At 38.5% G+C, this 19,621-nt stretch overlaps 1 protein-coding gene across 3 annotated transcripts in view; it reads right to left on the bottom strand.

Moving 5' to 3' along the window:
- Positions 1–19,621, bottom strand: part of emid1 (EMI domain containing 1) — an 81,926-nt gene that overhangs the window by 22,430 nt on the left and 39,875 nt on the right. The window lies entirely within an intron of this gene.

The following is a 19,621-nucleotide window of genomic DNA, read 5'->3' as shown; positions in this document are numbered from 1 at the left end:
CAAAGTACCAAATAACATCAAATAATGTCTCAGATGAAAAGTTTCAGAAACAATCTCACCTTTAAAATGTGATGATCAGATTTAGGATTTACATTCCTGATAAAGTAATTTTGAAACATAAACTTTTCCTTCTCTGAAAAATAAAGCTAAATTTTCTTGTTCACTTAATTTATATCTTATGAGTCTAGACATAGAAACAGTTCATTGATGCTGTAACCGTTGACTACTATTGGATTTTTTTTCCACAACCTACTGCTGTGGAAAAAAATCCAATATGTACCAACAAGACAAAAAAACTTAAAAAACCAAAATGTGACAGTGGCCTACAGGGGTTAAAAAGTATTTTTATCCCTTAAACCTTTTCAAATGTTTGTTGTGTTACCAATGCAATCATGCATGTACTTCTTTGGTATGTTTGTGTGACAAAAAACATCAATAGGAGGCTGATTGCTAGATGGATGAAAAGAAAACAACATATGATTATAAAAAAATGCTAAAGTTGCAGTTGTATTTTGCAGATCCAAGTCCAAGTTCTGTAGAATTAACTTTTGCAATAATTACAGCTCAAAGTCCTTCAGGGTGTCCATCAGGTTTGTACATGTAGAGCCTGACATATATGCACATTCATGTTTGCAAAATAGCTTAAGCTTAGTCAATTTAGATGAAAGCCATCGGTGAACTTTATATTTTAACTCTTGCCAGACATTCCTGGTTAGATTTACATCTGATCTTTGACTGGGCCGTTTTAAATCAATCAATTTGTTGTGCAAATGCAATATCCAGCCTGTAACTGGTGCTGTATGATTTGAACTTAACTATTCCACTGCAGCTCTGACTGTAGGGACCCATATCTTATCCATTTACTTTTCTTTCAGTCTTGCTCCATCAATTGAGAAGCTTTCCTGTCTCTGCTGTAGAAAAACATCCCCCCAAAAAAAGAAGCTTCCACATCAATAATTTACAGAGGGGATGGTGTGTTACGGATGCTGTGAAGTATTAGTTTTCAGCTATAATTAGGGTTTTAGATTTAAAAAAGTGCTCTGGTCTCATATGATCAAAATACCTACTTCAACATGTTTTCATTGCCTCCCTACATTGCCTTTGCCTCACTGCAAATTCAACTTTCAGTTGGTCTCTTTAAAGAATGCCTTTTTTCCGCTTCTCTTTCAAAGCTTAGGATGTTGTTTTATAATCTATCCCTATTTTAAACATCTCAGCAACTCTATGCAATCCTGACCTTTAATGCAGTGAGCAAAAAGGTCTGCAGAGAGGATCATCAGTGCTGACCTTCTATCCAGGTGCTTTACAGGTCTCTGGTCAGGAGAAGGGCAGCCAAGAGAGAGATCTCACACAGTTTATTTTTATAAAGAGTACTATTAGCAAAGACCAGCCCCCATAGATACAGATTCTTCACTAAAGCTATGAGCATTAAACATTCCCAGAGTACTCAGAACAATATACCATAATGAAGCAAATGTTTTTTTTCTACAAAATTCTTTTCACATACGTTTGTTCAACATGTCTTCATGGGGGTCAAAGAGGAACTAAACTCAAATGTCTTGCTTGTGTGCACCTGAAATAATGCTGGTTCTGATTTAACATACCCCTGAGGCCTTCACTAACCAGCCTAATTTATGCACAGATTATATCGAACACAGGTGCAATGTGTGAGATTTTTGAAGACTTGTGTTTTCTTTTATTTTTAGGGATCAGAACAAAGTGGGTGAAAGCAAATGTGGAAAAACCATGTATGGTTTCGATTTCACTTCAAATTTATATGTTCTATTACATACCATCCATAATCTAATAATCTATCCATAATTTAAATCAAACTGCTTATAATGAGCTTTTTCTATCCATTAGAGAAGCTCTTTATTTTGAAAAACTTTCTAGGGAGAGAAAGGTGGAAATCAACTGTAAGAGCAGCAGCTTTTGTCTGTGTTATATTTGCTGCTTCCTCACTAAGTTGTGTTTCTTTCCCATTGTCTCTTATATTGTGTTATTCTGCAAAGCTGTGGACTAGAGGCATGTAAAGAGAAACAAAAGAGTCTGTTGTCTGAAGAGAATAGACTGTCTCAGCTCTTGTTCTGCCTTTACCTCATTTTATGGAGTGTAGGATTTTTTTTGTCTTGAAGTTCTGGGATGTTTTGAATGGGTGGACTTTTGTGGCAACACTAGACTGATTCCATTGTCTAGAACTCTAGACCACTTTTGCCCTGGTTGGCCCAGGTGCTTTTAAAACAAATAAGTGGTTGGGTTCAGCACCTCATTAGCCACAAGGAAGCATGTCTTTCCTTTCACTGCCCCAGCTATGCCAAATGCAACATTGAGAGAAGCCATTAATAGCACCTGCACCACAGCTGAGGCAAGATAGCCATATTCCTCTTAAACAGCTTCAATGACATAACTGTAGATGCCATAATCCTCTGCAGGAAATCCAATGGATTATTATTACAATACATAAAAATAAACATTATATATAAACCTAGAAAGCAGCAACAGATAATATAAAACACACTGCATATGGTTCAGAGTAAATTCAGACTGCTTCAATTATCCCCCCTTCCTTCTCCTTTGTGCCCATGATTTCACTGTTTTGGGTTGTGGGCATTTCTCAGCGGATTACATGTGTGCACAGACTCAAACAATCTACTCTTTGAGAATGAAATGTTACTGTATAAGATCTGCATGTTCACCCTTACATGTTTTAAGAACAATATAAACTCTTTCACTGAGATGGGGAGAACACACATTCTGTCTCCCCTCCCCTCTCACCCGTCCCACACGTCAGTCCACATGAGGGAAAGCTGCGGAGACAAAGGGAAGTGTGTATGTGTGTACATGTGAGAGTGCATCCCGCAGAGCCTCCCCACAGAGTCCGGATCATGTAGACGGCTGTTTTCAATTACAAAAAAAGGGGATCTGGGCCGGAAATATAGGTCTTACTCCTCCCCTGGCAGCAGAACTTCTTGTCCCTCAGAAGTAAAGAACATTTAAGATCAGTTCCCAAGACAAGATGTTTTTTCTGCAAGGAATTAAGCTTGCTTTGAAATTACAAACCAGTGCCTTCCACTCAGCTCTGTAACATTAAGGAGCATGTTTTCATCTGCAGTGCATGCAATGGTTTCAGCAGACAGTCTGCTGTATGTGTGCAGACAGAGGATGAACAAGATCCACTCTCTGTTGGCAAATAACATCGTCTTTACACTCTATCAGCTCTTTGATCTAATTGACTAATTCTTCCTGCTCGAGGGGAAGAAAAAATGTGATAATGTGTTTGACCTGTTCAACCCCGCAGTAACATTAGTGTCCAATCAGCAGCTTAGCCAGAGCTCTTCATTAGAGATACCCCTGCAGTGAGTGCAGCAGGGCAGAGACTAAACCTTTTCTTATCACACTCACACAAAGTTCAGTGATTCGTTTGCAAACACTTCCTGGCACGGTCTCTGCTCCCGACTGACTCTTGGAGAGAAACAAACAAGACACCAAGTGCACCAAGTTAATCCTTTCCGCTTTCATAATCTCTTTGTGTAGTTAAGAAATATGAAAGATGACCCCAGGGAGCACTGCAGCAAAGGGTTTAATAGTCCATATGTCAGGAGAAATTAAGACACTGTGTGAAATATAAACAAAGGGAGTGGTGGAGTGAAAAAAATACTTCTAAATCATACTGGTGTGCAGCCCCTTTTTTTCTTATGATTTTACACGCTATCCTGGAATTTCTGATTAGATTGTTAAAGTGTGTTTTGGAGAAACAAATTTGATTCTCACAAATCATGTACCACTAAATCTCAAAATACAGGCAGTAATAAAGTAAAGTTTATCTTAGGATGTTTCAGAATTGAGATCCACCCAACTGGAGCATATTAGATTTCTCAAGAAGTGACACTGAACTATTAAATTCGCCCAGATGATGCATAAAATATAATTTCCAAATTTCCTACACAAGCAAAAAGTCCCTTTCTTATCTTTACAAAGAGATTGTGGCTGTTCCAAGCTAAGATGAGTTTCCTTGCAATTTTTTTCTACCTGGGAAATCGTAATTTTTTATTATTTTGTGTTTGTAACTTTCATTGTAAAACAGGATTTTAAAAACATTTAAAAAAAAAAGAAAAAACTAAAATGGAGCTGACAGTTTCACCTGGCCTTAGTATCTTATATTAGAGATTAGAGCACTGATTGTGGTTATCCCAGTGGGTATTACTAAAAACACAATTTCTGTGTTTGTTTCAAAGAAAAGAGAATCTTTAGAAGAAGCTATAAGCTCTCCAAAGGGCTGACAACATTTCCAACAAACATAACACAGGTTGAAAGCGAAAGCTAGCAAGTTTCTTGCTTTTCACTGTGAGGTTGTCCATCCCATTACCTGTATTTATAGTTTTTCTCTCTTATTTTTAAGCATCTCACAGATTCTAATAAGATATAACATCCTTTACGCTAAAGATTGTGGTGGTACAATGTGTTCCTTGATTCTTAATTTTCCAACATTTAACTGGTAATTAAATACAGCAGCTAGATATACAAGCTGTAAATTGATTTGCACCTCTAAGCTCCTCTTTAAGATTTTTCTGAGTCAACCAATGTGCTCTGAGCATTCTGCTGGAGACAAATGTGCACAATTTGGCAGCCGCTCTGAGAGAAAACACCTAACCACAAACAGGAGTCAGCAGACACAGCAAGGTCTGCAGTCCTGATCCATCTCTGTCTGGTTGATTAGCTGAGCTCAGCTCTGCAGCATCATTAGTGACCAGATGTTGACAACCATGCAGGCGAGGAAGGGAGGCATTTATCTCTGCCTCTGTTCTAGTGTCCGGTACGGAAACAGTCTTCTCCTTTCTTTAAACAGCACACAGAAGTTTTCAGTAAACATTGCTCAGCAAGATAAACATTTTTGGGTTAACCTTAAATTAGAAAGAAATTAAAATAACTTCTTCATAGAATTACACATTAAATTATTTTCCATTCCTTATAACAGTAAGATAACAAGAAATTAATCAAGATATCAATATAAGGGCCTGTCTTCTATTAATATTAGAAACTGAGAACATCTTTCTCTGCGTTTTATTTTACGGTCTATGGGTTTTTTTAAGTTTTGTTTCTCCAGTTTTTTTGCTTTTTTTCCCAGCATTCCCATATAGTTTAGGTTCTTAGTGTTGTGTTGCTCTCTGGTCTATATAACCTGGGAAAACAGTAGGGACACTGTCATTTAAACTGAAATGATTTTAAGGTGGTAATCGTTGTTACCAGTTGATTATAGTACTTTGTGTCCATATGTGAATGCCTATAAATGTGCAAATTTGACCTTAGATTTATAACCCTCCTGCCCCACCGTGTCCATTTTAATTTTTTTTTCCACAAATAGTTTTTAGTTATTCTGTTCTTAAAGACAAATTGTTTTTTTTGCCATCTTAAAAATCAACATGCATTTTACACCAAACATTTATTTACACTTAGAATCTAAAAAGTACTTAATGAGCCCTTGCTCTACTGATGCAATTACCTTTTAGTCTGTAATTGAAAGAACAAAAAGAGCCATTTGTGAGGAAATTGATCAGGCATTTAAAATCATCAGTTGTGGTGGTATATAGATGAATACTAAAAGAATGTGTTGGGATCCTGAGGCTTTGCCCACCAGAGGGTGCCGAGGATCCTCTTCTGTTTTATGTTTTCTGTTAGGGACTGGGGTTACTGTTGGGATCTGGAGATGTACCACCTTTCTCCAGCATAGTGCGCTGTGGGTCTCCTGGGCTGGAGCCCTCCAGCACACCTGAAGCTCATCAGCCCATCAGGAGACCTTTCTATATAAGCAGCAGCCAGACCTTCCTTCAACGCCGCAGTGTTGACCAAGTTTGGTTAGCAAAACCTAAGCCTCTGTTAATTTATAGAATCCTAGTAGACTCTAAAGAGAAACTAGATTCTAACCTGCCTCTGTCTTCTCTGCCTTATAGGAAACCTGATCAAAGTCCTAAGCTCTGGATGAGCTTGTCTGGAAACCAACAGTACCTGCCTGCCCAAGGAAGCCAAACCCGGAGACATCAGTCTGGATTCCTCCAACAGCTCTCAAGGAAGAGCTAGGAAACCAAGTCAAGGTCTGAAACTCACGAGTCAGAAGCTAGACGCTGCTGCCGCTGAGCTCCCTGCTGAATCTACAGTCTCTGGACCCAACCGGTTTCCCCTCTCTCAAAGGATCTGCCAGAACCTCATCTAGGTACATTCTGAATTCACACACTCGACAAGCCATCTCGCTGCCTGGCTAATCAAACTATCCATCTCTGTAGATGTCAGTGATTCCAGTCCCGAACCTGTACCGGAACCAGTTCTTAATTACTCTGTGTGTTTTCCAATAAACTCTGTTAAACTTTTACTCAGCTTCCTGTGGTGTTCTGCATGTGGGTTCAGCCTCTTAAGCCTATCATGACAGAATGATTAGAATTTATAAATAAGTAATTTTACTTTGTCATAAGCAGGTATAGATATTATTCATTTAGATTAAAGTTTTTCTTTTTAATTCAGAGATTTAAGCCTGTTTGAATGATAAATTGATTATGTAACTTCCCCCAACATGCATTGCTGGACTAACACTTTTTCTCACTTAATGACTCAGACATATGTCAGCCAATATCAGTGTTTTGAGCAAATCCACCCAAAGTTTTTATCTCCCATGGTGCTGAAAGGTCCCAGTCTGGTTATCTGGAAGTCTCCCGAAGAAACAAAATCTGCATCTATCCCAGTGCTAACAGTTTTTTTCCCAGGGTTTTGGTTGTCTTTTATTAGGTGTTCCGCGTGAATGTTTGAACAGACTTCGTCATTTCCTGACTTGAGAAAAAGCTGTCTAAAGCTGGAGAGCAGAGCAGCCCTAATACTGGACAGGTTCAGCTGTGATTGCAGGTGAGAACAAGACTTGGTCGTACTACAACAGCTGGTCAGATAATGATCCCAAACTTGAATCAAACCTTCACAGTTTGAGCTGAAAACAAGTGTTTCTAGGTAGCCAGACTGCATCTGGTGTTTTATATAAGGCTGAGTGACAACCTCTAAAAACTGTTGCAAATGAACCCAGGCTAGGACTTTAGGGAGTCTGAGGTGAGAGTATGCAGGGTCAGGACGGGTCTCACCTCATGTGCAAACATATCACCTCATCAGTCAGCACTAACATGTAGCACAATGCAGGGAAAGTCTCTGTATCACCCAATCATCACCTTCCACAGGACCATTCCTCCAAGTTGGTTCCAAAGCAAACATAAATGACATACATTTCATCTTGTTACTTCATGATACAGCAAAACCTCACTTACACCCATAATGTAAGTAATATAAGGATAACCCATTTTCAACAGGATTTAGGATTGCTGCTACTTCTGCAGTGAAGCAAGTGCTGTACAGGTCTGTTGTGGTGAGGAAAGAACTGAGTCAAAAGGCAAAGCCTTCAATCAATCTATGTTCCTTCCCTTGTCTATGGTCATGAGCTTTGGAGTGAGACCATCATAAAAAGATTGCAGATAAAAGTGGCCAAAACAATTTTCTTTTCTTCAGGGCATTCCCTTAGAAATAGGGATGGAATGATTTACGTAGAAGCCTACGAGAGGCTTTATCATGTGAGCGGTTGGAAAAGCAAAAGGCAACTGGTTAGTTTATGGGCAATTCAAATTGAGGTAGACTCCAATTTTTTAAACTGTAACAGCCAACAATGAAACAATGTGGACATCATTCTAGATTGAGAAGGGGCCGAACCATAAATGACCCTGCTCCAACATGACTATAATGTGATCCATCTGACATGGCAACAAACATACGTACATCCTGCCAAAATATTCTATGGTCAAATCAAACACATATTAAGCTATTTGGCCACAGTAACAAGAGGCGCGCCTTTGAGCATCAAGGTAAAGCTTTTTACACCTGAAAACACTAAATCAACTGATAAATATGGTGGTGGCCTAATTATTATGAGAACTGCAAGCCAATCTAAACAAAACTCCAACTAACAAGGGACAAAGTAATACAGATAACACAGACACCTTTAAAGATCCAGAAATCCTTATTAGAGAGATATTTGATTGTTGTAATATTACGTATATGATGTTTTAAATAAACCCTACAAAAATTCTAACCGTTGAAGATTTTGTGCTGCTATTGTTTTACCTGTATTTTAGAGCTAAAATCATTAGAGAAAAACAGAAATATCTCAATATGCCATATAACAAGAGACCAAAAAGCAGTGATTAATCACAAAAAAGCCAACAAAGTGCCCGAAGAGAAAAGTAAATTAAAGTTTAGGATCAACTGGCTTAGTTTTCTTCTCTCCCATCCTATCTATTTCAACATGAAGCTGAAACACCCGCAAATAATCCAAATGTTTTAAGGTGTGTTTTTGTGTTCCATCCTTGTTGTTGGTTTGCAGTAAAATTTATTTATTGTCTAAATGTATTTTTTTGGAAATGGACCAGTTTATTTAATGGTCTAAAGGCTAAAAAGGTGGATAATCACTTGCTGCTAGCATGCCGGGGGTTGATTTTCTTTAACCAGGTGTGTCAGGGAAATGCATATGTTAAAAGATAAACAGTTTAGTCTACATTTAGCAACCTCACAGTGAAAAGTTAAATGTCACACTATTTTATAATCACCACTATGTATTTTTAGGTTGTGCAAGTTTCTCAGAGGGGCCAGCATCCCAGGATAGTCTTAAGAATCTGAAGGTCCTTTAGATGCTCCAGGTGCAAACATAATTATATGGCCTCTATAAAGACACTTGGCATTTGTTTGCATATCACAGAGGAGGTGGCCAAAATATTCACATTTTTTTTAGAACACACCGGTTTCATCATAATAAAGTGCGATAGCAACATAAAAGAAATATAAGCTCACTCGTAAGCTAACAGTGTTGGGTGAGAATACATATTTCCACTGTTAAAGTAAGGAAATCCTTCATTACTGAGTTTGAGAAACATTCCAGGTGTTGAAGTGTTTTATAGTTCATATAACAACAGATCCAGGTGGATCATGAGCTAATCTGAGGACTCCGCACATCTCTTGGACGCCTTGATGCGTGTTTATGTGATCCCAAAAATAAGATTAATCATAGCATTTCACATCTTTTAAATACAAGTTATACATTGGATAAATTCCAAAGCAGAAACTGGAGACATTTCCTCTAATACATTAAAGAACATTTGCTGTACTTAAATGAAGCAACTGCACAGCCACCCTTTTTTTTTTACTATTTAATCCATCTAATTATTTCCTGTTTTGCTTATCTACATTTGTCATCAGGCTGCCTAAACAGTAGAGAACCCCAGGACAAGTATTGAAGAAATGAATCATAACCTTTATGGTGTTTTTTTTGCCGTATCATTTGGAACGATTCTTTCCCTGTCTATTTGGATATCACAAATAACAGTGGTACTGTAGTTCTGGTTGCTAACTCTAGAATATAAATTAAATGTAACTACTATACAAGCTTATTGAGTACCTTTTGTCTCTTGTTTGAATACATAAACAGCAAAGAACCCACCTTAGCAGGAGAGGGTTTTTTATTGCATTAGTTCTGACTTTCTCCCAACCAATGCTGACTCCAACATAACCATATTACACACCCAGTGTACATACAGTGCAGTTAAAAACCTGGTCAGAAACACCCTGATTTTATCAAATTACTTAAGTTACATGTATTCAGCTTAAACTAATAATGCATTTGTGAACAACACAGGAATTCATGTTTGGTGATGTCCTGGTTACAAAGAGCAGATAGTTATGCTGGTGAAGATTCTTAGTCATCCAGATCATAGTCAGTCCAAAAAAGTAAAAAAAACACTGGACTTTGTTTCCAAGTTTGAAGATGCCTCACATCCCATCCAGGAAGCTTTTTCAATTCAAATGTCAGAAATAGCGTTGAATTGCTTTATACAGTAGACCAACAAAGGCTTGCTTTTGCTCAAAAAACATGCAAACTGAAACGGATGAACGGGTCCACATCCACCCCTTTAAATTTGGGCCCCCCAACCCCTTTACAGAGGGAACAGAAAACCCCGGCTATTCAGCCAGGCCAACAATTCCCTTTAACGTCCCCCTTTCAGAGACACAGACAGGTATGGAGCACTGCAGGCAAACAAAAGAAGCCAAACAACCCTATTCCAAAGGGGTGGACCAGTTTGTCAGTTTCAATAAGCTGCAAACCATGGTGTGCTGGGGGAGCAGCAAAACCATGAAGGACACCACCAGACTGGACAAACTGGTGAGGCAAGTGTGTTCTGTGATTGGCAAGAAGCTGGAACCACCTGGGGACGGTGGTAGAGACAAGGACATTTAACAAACTGTTGGACATTATCGACAATAGCCCCGTTCACGCTACTCAATAAAATCATGCCGAGATCGGTCCGAGCATAGTAACCGAGAGAGTTATTGAGTTTAAATGGCACACACAACCAAACCGGGTACTCGTTCATCAGTAGGGCTCGGTGTGTTTCTGGCACAGTTCTATAACAAAGACTGCTGAACTCCTTTGTTCCCCAAGCGATCAAGCTGTACAACTCACTCAGGGGAAGGAAGAGGTGATAGGAAGGGGGATAGGGGTAAGCACCCCCCTCCTTGGACGTCTTATGCAAAACATGACCTATTGTCACTCATGTGCAATATTCTTCTCTCTCCCTGTGCAACAACACATGCCAACTACTGTGTAACCTGTGTAATTGTTTTAATCATTTGTAAGGTCAGTACATTTTTGCAGTGCAAGTACAATAACCCAAGTCAACTATTATGTAACTATTATGTGTAGTGTAATTACAGTTAAGCTTGTCTGCATTGCATGTTCACCACTGACATCATTTAGTCTTTTCTCTTTCCTCTATTTTCTATAATGAAACAAATTCCCAACAATTTTCTGTAGGCAAAGAGGCTACTGCTCCTGCAGGTAAGGAGTGTTTCACCTCAAGACAAATCATGTTTACTGACAGCTACACAGAGAAAAATCTTTAAATATTCAGCTGCAAATATTGCATTAGAATATTCATGGCTAATGAATTGTCTTTATCTTTGTAACTTCCAAAAAAAAAATAAAAAATAAAAATAAAAAAACCATGTAGGAATGCATACATACATTTGAAAGTGTAAATATAGTTTTTAACCTGTGTTGTTCAGAGAAAGCAGTAAAGTTGCGATTGTCAATCTGAAATTACTGTATTTCCTTCAGTTAAATGAAATGTATGTAAATAGGATCATCCTAACTAAAATCTTTTGTCATTTGTCCTGTTTTAGCACTGTAACAGAGATTTATCAATTCTGGTGTAATGTTTTCGCAGATTTTTCCATAATTATCCACCAAAATTATCTTCCAAAATAAATAAAAAGTGCAGAGAACTGTCCAATTTTACCTGTAGGTAATAGATTGTCTGCATCAATCCTTACATCTGTCTTTTCAGCCCATCCAGATGTGCTCACACACACAGCCTCTAATCTTCCACAGGAAAGAGGCGGGTCTCCGGCGTTTCCTCCCACCTCTCTGTCGAGCTGACTTTACCTCACCTTTCCTCTCACTCCCTTACGCTCCCTTAATTTCCCACTCTCTGTTTTTCCACAGCATTCCTGTAGTAATGATGAAGTCAGTGACAGGCATCTTAGTCCGACCAGCCCTCCCCGGTTAAAGGAACTAGGGTGTAATTTAGCAACAGTACTTGGCTTCCTGCCTATTATATTCTCAAGAAAGTTTCATCACAAAGAAGTAAAAAAAAAAATGCAATCCACACAACAGACATTGGCAACAGTCATTCCAAAATAGCTTGAGGGCATGTCTCTGTACTAATTACAGACAAATTGAGCTCTGCTTGAGAACATCCCACCACCTTCACCTCTAATTAATGGTCAGAATGCTGTTTGTGCACAGCTTATTGGAAAATGTCGCCAAAATAGCAGGTTTGGAGGTTTGGAGACATTTTTGAAGGACTGGACCTCAAGCATCCAAAATGGAAATGGTGTAAAAAAAAAAATAAACCATTGTTTTCTGTAATAAAAAAACAAAACAACAACACTTAGTTGCATTGTTAAAATTAAAATTGAAACTGCTCTATCCTGGCATGAAAGCCCACATTGCTGTGGTTTGTGTAGTCTGGCTAAAATTAGGGTTTGGCACTGTCAAACTGCAGCACGCTGATTTGACAAACAATCTGGTCAGGGATGGCTTTGCAAACATTTAGTTTGTTTGAAAGCAGCAGATGTAAATGGTGACACTCTTCAGTATTAATATAAATGATAATAATATAAAATGATACGGTACCTCAGAGACTCCTTCATTACAATCGCTTGTTAATATCCTCTGTTACAATGAAAGGGAAATTCATCTGGCATTACTTCCAGGAATATGTATGGAATATGTAACAAAATCTTTAATATTTTCTCTCTTGTGTTACAGAAGAAACAAGTACAATAGAACAGCAGGACCCAGATTTATACTTGGAAAAATTATCCATACACTGATAATAAAGATCAGGTGATCATGCTGGCTTCATGTCTTATATATATACATTTTAATAACCTAAGAGGCATCCTGTTCACATGTCTAAAAGACACGAATTAACTGATTTCAATATGCAAGAGCAGCAACTCTACTGAGCGCTTCCTCTGCATGGCAGAGCTCGTCACACCGTTTCAAAAGCTAAGTTCATTCTCGCTATGTAGGATGCTCATTTTAGCCAACCCAAGGGGCACCTAATTCCTTGAATTATGATCTAGATTTTGCAATCAAGAGGGACGGAATGTAGACAGACCAGTCAATTGAGAGCTTTTGTCTTTAAATAAAAAAATACACGGAAGCAGCATCAGCATTACAGCAGACAGGTTACTGATCACCTATTTTCAGTGGTGAAAGATATATCTAGATAATACTCTACTATTAGTAATATTAGATAATACTAATAGTACTAGTCAGAAAAATATTCCCAGGCTGGCATTTGTCTCAAGTGAGAGGTAAACACCATGGCTTAAAGATATAAACAGAACCATATCATCTGCCCGAAGCAAAGATGAGGCTCTGAGGTTACACACTGGAAAGAAGCTAGACTTTATGTTCAGTATACGGACTCAGTTCTTTCTTCATTCAAGGTGCAAATAACCTAAAATCCAACCCAGGTAGCCCAGACTCTTGCAGCATCTCCAATCTCCAGATGGACACTTAAGGGACACAGCTGTGAGCCTTTTACATACCTATAAAACCCACAGTGTATGGGGATCAAACTCTCCCCTCAGTTGTTCTACAAGGGTTAAGAAAAAAAAACTATTAGTAAATATTTTTATTGCACATGTGCTTTACTTCAGCCAGAGCTCAACAGTAATTTGTATTCACTGTTTTAAGAGAGGGTAAGAGATCTGGAAAAGATTTCTTTTTCAGTCATCGGCATTGATTTAGCAACAGTGAGGCCTGGGATTGATTGAGCTTCCTTTCGTTTGTTTTGTTCTTTGTTTAATTACATTTCCAAGCAAGAGAGAATAAATCAACAAAAGAAATCATATGTTTATTTTTATCTTAGTGGCAAACAGAACAGTGCTTTCACAGTGCAATATTTTCCTTTGTACAGATGATAATACCCAATATTTGCTTAGGTAATCCTTTTATTTTGGAACTAAACTAAAAAATTAAATCAACTTGTTTTTGTTGCACTTGTGTCATGACAAAATTTTAAATCATTGAAACACTTTTTTAATGACAATGAAAACACTAATCAGCCTTTTCTGTCCTTAGCAGGCAGTGAGTCCTGTGCTGAGTCTATATACTTTCCAGACAATGTGAGATGGTGGTGGTCAGTTTTTACAGAAGCCCCTACAGTCAGAGCAGAAAGGAGACTCACCCCACTCAGTGTCTACACTGCAAATGAATTACAGTAAAAAGATGCAAATCAGAGGAATACATCATCTAATTGGTCCTCCTCTCCTTTGATAGTCTGACTGGCAGGTGAGGCTCTGCAACAGTGCTGCGGCTCACTATCTCAAAATTTCCTGTACTTTCACTCCTCTCCAGTATAAACTAAATAGCACCGATTATAGTCAATGGAACGGTTTACACTACCTCTACATGGCGGTGCAGGGCAATGGGACGGCCCTGCAAATTCGACCTGATTATATTTTTGTGGGACGCTGTAGCAAGTTTGGAGTCAATGTACACAGATCACAGAGAAACAGCAGAAAACTGAACAAGCACAACATTTGTTTGTTTTTTTCAACGTGATTCACTAAAGACTGATTAGATTTTCTTGAAGGCCTAATTTTACTAAATATACACATTATTGTATTCATATGCCACAAGTAAATGATTAATGGTTATATAAAACATGCACATTAAAAACATTTGAATTGACTTTAAAAACAGAAAAAGGAGCAGCTTCACTTTTTTTTTTTTTTTTTAAAATCCCTCTTCCAGTAGCTTTGTTCTGTCTCCTGCATTAATCAAATGCTTTAATCTAAAGATTCTTCCTGGAGCACGTCTGGATGTTGCAGCGTGGCTCGCTTTATTTCCTAATCCTAAAGGACTATCACATTTCCCTCCCTTGTCTATCCTGACAGAAAGCAGATCTTACCTTTCTATTCCCAATTCCCTTGGTCCAGTGATTCAGTTCCTTGTTCTTAGTCTCTATTTGGAGGAAACCTACGTGAATTCTTCACCATTTCTCTTTAGACTGCCACACCATTGCACTACTACCACACTGCACTGCTCTACTTTTAAACAAATAGTGGGAGCCTACTTTAAACTTACCAAGTTATTCCCAAAAAAAGTAAATAAAAAACAATCCACTGGACTTTGTTTCCAAGTTTGAAGATGTTTCGCTTCCCATTCCGGAAGCTTTTTCAATTCAAATGTCAGAAATAGTGTAGAGTTCAAGGCTCGTATACTGTTGCCCAACAAAGCCTTTAGAAAACTTACAAAACGAAATGGATGAATGGGTCCACCCCTTTGGAATGGGGGTCGTTTTGTGTCTTTTGTTAGCCTGCAATGCCCCATACCTGTCTATGTCTCTAAAAGGGGGGTGTTAAAGGGAATTGTTGGCCCGGCTGAATAGGTGATGTATTCTTGTCCCCTGTAAAGGGCCTGGGGTTGCGATGATAGCGGGAGGGGATCAACTCATTTGGTGCATTGTACGTTTTTGAAAGCTGAAATTTGAGTCCAGCCCCTCTGTTTAAGGTTGTTTTTTTCTTTCTTAACATATATGGCTTCCTTCACACCCATCTCAAACCACCAATTTTCTTTGTCCAAAATGTGAAAAGTATGGTCCTGATAAGAATGTCCTTTGTCCATAAGGTGTTAATGTACCACAGAGTCTTGTCCCGAGGTTTGTTTTTTAACTTTTTTGGAAATGACTATGACCTGGATGACTGAGAATTTTCACCAGCTTACCAATTTGTTGATTTTACAATGTTCTGTGGCAGCCAGCTTTGCTACAATCAGGGTATCAGCACATTTTAGTATAACAGGCCGTCACACTGGTCATTAGGCTGAATTTCAATCAGTCTAACAGCCAGGGACAAAGAGGTTTTAAACATATTTACCTCCTTCTTTGCACCTACGTATATGTGAAAAACCTGTTTAAGGACCTTGAATCAAGGCTATCAAAACATGTAATTTTGACAGTCACAGACATGTGCGCTTTCCCCTACAATTATGAAAGGAGACTACCCACCCACCCGACTCGCTTGACGAAGTTTCGCACTGAGTAACACAGTCTTTCATGTAGGTGAAAACGCACCCTACTGTCAGCAGACAGAGAGCGCAACCTTTGAGGGTAAAGGTGGAGTGACCATAGGGAAATTTGAAAGGGTTTCAAAGCCTTGATCTGCCAAGCCAAACCAGCAGATGGTTAAAATAATATTTTGTACCCCATAAAATGCTGCATCATTGCTGCACAGGTGCATCACCGCCTCCCATGACTACAGGTGGCTCAGCACAACCTCTCACTGGGTCATATTAAGGAGAGAAATAAGGTGGCCCCACCAAATATGAATGAAAGTAATGGGAGTGGGCAAAGATGCTATTAGGAAAGAGAAGGATGAATCAGAAAAAAAGGAATAATAATATTACTAATACTTAAATATAATCTTTAGAAATCCCTACCTAGATAGGACCCTGTTCTGTGCTAAATAGTAAATATATAAAAACAAACACAAACAGCTTTTGGTTACATCTGAAGTGTGATGTCTCTTTCTCTCCCTGTAAAACAGTAGTAATAATGACAAAAAAAATTCTGCAAAAAAGCAAAACAAAAATAGGATAAGTGCCTCACTTATCCTTACAATGATTTATTGAAAATTTAAGCTATGTTCTATTTCATTTCAGGGTATCAGCAGGGTAGCCCCAAATACAGTGAGAAAACAGCTTAGCATGTATTATTGTTTTGAAATTAATGTTTTCAAAATTGCATGTTATAATATTTTAATGAAGGGCTGCTCAGTGGTACAGTGGGTAGCAAGAAGGTTCGATTCCCGGCAAGGGGTCTTTCCGTAGTTTGCATGTTCCCCCTGAGCATGCATAGGTTCTCTCCGGGTACTCCGGCTTCCTCCCATAGCCCAAAAACATGACTGTTAATCGGCTTCTCTAAATTCTCCTTTGGTGTGAGTGTTTTAGTGAATGGTTGTCTTTTGTGTCTCTGTGTTGCCCTGCAATGGATTGGCGACCTGTCCAGGGTGTACCCCATCTCTCGCCCGTAGATAGATGGAGACAGGCACCAGCACCCCTTGCGACCCTGCTTGGGATTAGTGTGATGGAAAATGGATGATGACTTTTATTTTGTGTGCCACTGCAACAGTGAAAACTGTATAGGTCCAGGAAGCTATTCAATTAGCAAAGAGTAATCAAGGCAGTAAAATATTTAAACAAAAGAATTAACTAACTGCTATGATAATAATGGCAGAAAACCATTTAGAGTATACATGACACTGCCCTCTGCAAAATTCCTGACAAAGCACACGTGTCACTTTGATCATGTTAATTACCATAGACTGACAGATGTTTAGGCTCTTAGAAAGAGCTACAGCCAAGCAGCAGGCAGGATAGTTAAACGTTTATCCAAATATTATAGCCCATTTCCACTATAAGTGCTGGGTGAATCAAACCTTTCTCTCTGTACTTGAAGCACATGTTGACTTCAGCACACAACTTGTTTATTCAAGTTTAGTCTGAAAATCTCAGAGACCAGTTGTCTTATCAGCCGAATGTAATTTGCCTCCTTCAGTGTGATTTGTATGTATAGTAAGACCTTTAATAGCTCATATATTTAGCCTTTACTGCCAGCATAAATAACAAAATACAATGGAGTTCCCTGCAGGAAAATCCATGACAACCCATAACAAGTGCTCTGGCTAAATAACTCTGATGTTGTGCTGGTGACAAGACTCATCCATCCAAAGCCAAGTAACAACCTTTAAACTGAAGCCTAGTCAGCTCCATTAAGGATGATAATGGGCTTCAATAGCAAACCATAAACCTGCCTTCATCTCCGGGGCTACAAAAGAACAGACTACAGAGCAAATGTGTTGCAAAAAGAGGTCCAAATCTCTATCACCTCTGTTTCAGTTATCTGAACAAATCAGGAGCTTTCAGTAAGTATCTGTTAAAAACTTCCTCCACCAAAATAAATGATTTGAGTCTCAGTATAGTTTTCATGAGCCTGGATCAAATCTTACTTATTTATTTATTTATTTATTGTGGAAAAATGTCAAAATATATATCCAAGACCAACTGCTTTACAACATAATTTAACTGGAATAGAGGCAGAGGAATCTGTGAGAGCATACGATCATCTCCCTCCATTGTAAATAAGTTTGTCTGCCAATATAAGCAATGTGCAGAAACAAAAACTCCCCTGATTGTTGAGGTCAAACAGGACATGCTTTTGTTTTTTTTTAACAATAAATGAATTGTGCTGGGCAAAGATTTATTCAGTTGCAGGCTAAGTAAAGGATATATATTGACACTGGGTGTTTGTCCATGTGCAAATATTCATCAAAACCTCAAAATCACAATGTTTTTTATTTCGTCATGACATGTTTTTTTTAGCCAGATGTCTTGTCATGTGGGTCTAAGCATGAAGCAAATGAGGGAGATTTTGTGAGGCATTAATTGTTACATACGGTGTGGATATTTTTTATGATGTGCCTTCTTTACTTGCATCAAGGGTGTATTAGGGTTTAGTGTACATTGCCATAGAGCAGAGGTTGGCAACCCGCGGCTCTAGAGCAGCATGCAGCTCTTTAGCTCCTCCCCTTGCGGCTGCCTGGAGCTTTTTCAAAGAGTTATGAAAATGGTGGAATATGGTGTGCAGGAGGTCAAACAAACATTAATTATGTTTTCCAATGCTGTAAAAATGTGTATAATAAATTAATTTAAATAATATATGTCAGCATTTCTGTCAACACAAATTTGCATCATAGCCTGCAACACCATTTTTAGCACGGCGTGGTGGCTGTTGGAAACAAACCAGCAGGTGTGTCTCAGGCCATGGATCCCAAAGGGAAAAAAAGGAAGATAGCTTTTGAGAAGAGCAGATTTGACAGAATCATTTCCTTTCATTGCCAAGGCAGAAGGATTGCCTGCATGTTTGCCTTGTAATGAGAAGTTGTCAAAAAATGAAAAGATTAATTTGGAAAGGCATTTCCAGGGAAGGCATGCTAAATATGCAGCCAACCACCAAGTTGGGAGTGAGCAAAAAAGTGCGATTGCAGAACTTCTGGATAAATTAGAGGAGCACAAAGATGGATTTAAGAAGTTGATTGCATCTCCGAACTCCACTACTGCTGTTAGTTTTATATCAAGCATGGAACACAGTTCACAGATCTTATGCAGGTATGTAAACTTTGTTCAATTTTTTCCCCCTAAATCCTCAAAATAAAAATGACACCAAGAAACACTGGTGATGTTGGATTTCAGGGTTAGAGAGCACTGCTCTGATCGATGTCAGTTCCTGATTGGTTCCTCATCACTCAATCAACTCCTACGAACAGAAACATGTCCACTATAGAAAGATTCCTTTATCGTGTTTCTATATTTTCCTCAATGCAACAAAACTTAATACATACAAACCATGTGGTGATTGGCTGTGAAGCAGTGAACTCCACGCAGTGTGGGCTAATAAAGTTGGATCCTGTGTTGCCATACAAGGCTTATATAAGACTTTTACAATTTTAAGGCTCAAGACAGCTTTGTTTTTTGTCTTTTGGTCCAATGTGGCTCTTTGAACAGTTTGGTTTGCCAACCCCTGCTCTAGAGGTTAACTATTCTTAGTTTTGCTCTTCCTGGTTATCTCTTTTCTTCAACATTTTTGGTTCTATTTATTCCCTGGTCTAGATTAGTTATAGTTATTTTTTCTCTTATCTTTAGGTTAAGTTTTCCATGGCTTCAGTTATCTCCAGTTTCTTCTCTTATCCTCTAGTTTTTACTTTGGTCATTCCTTATTTTGTACTCATTAGTTTTATTCCCCTTTAGCCGTATTTAAGTTCCTTTCAAGTTACTTTTAGATCCTAATGTTTCTCCTTTGTTATTCTTTGCTGTCCCAGAGTGTCCATTCCTTTTTTCCTTTCCTTTTCCCTTAGATCCTTTTAGTTACTTCTGCCTACACCTGCCCCCTATCAGCAAATTAGTCCTCCCATAGTT

This window comes from Cyprinodon tularosa, unplaced genomic scaffold, assembly GCF_016077235.1.
Source record: "Cyprinodon tularosa strain WSP-4 unplaced genomic scaffold, ASM1607723v1 ctg356, whole genome shotgun sequence".
Taxonomy (NCBI): domain Eukaryota; kingdom Metazoa; phylum Chordata; class Actinopteri; order Cyprinodontiformes; family Cyprinodontidae; genus Cyprinodon; species Cyprinodon tularosa.
Note: the sequence above shows the minus strand (reverse complement) of the source record. Positions and strands in the feature narration are given on the sequence as shown.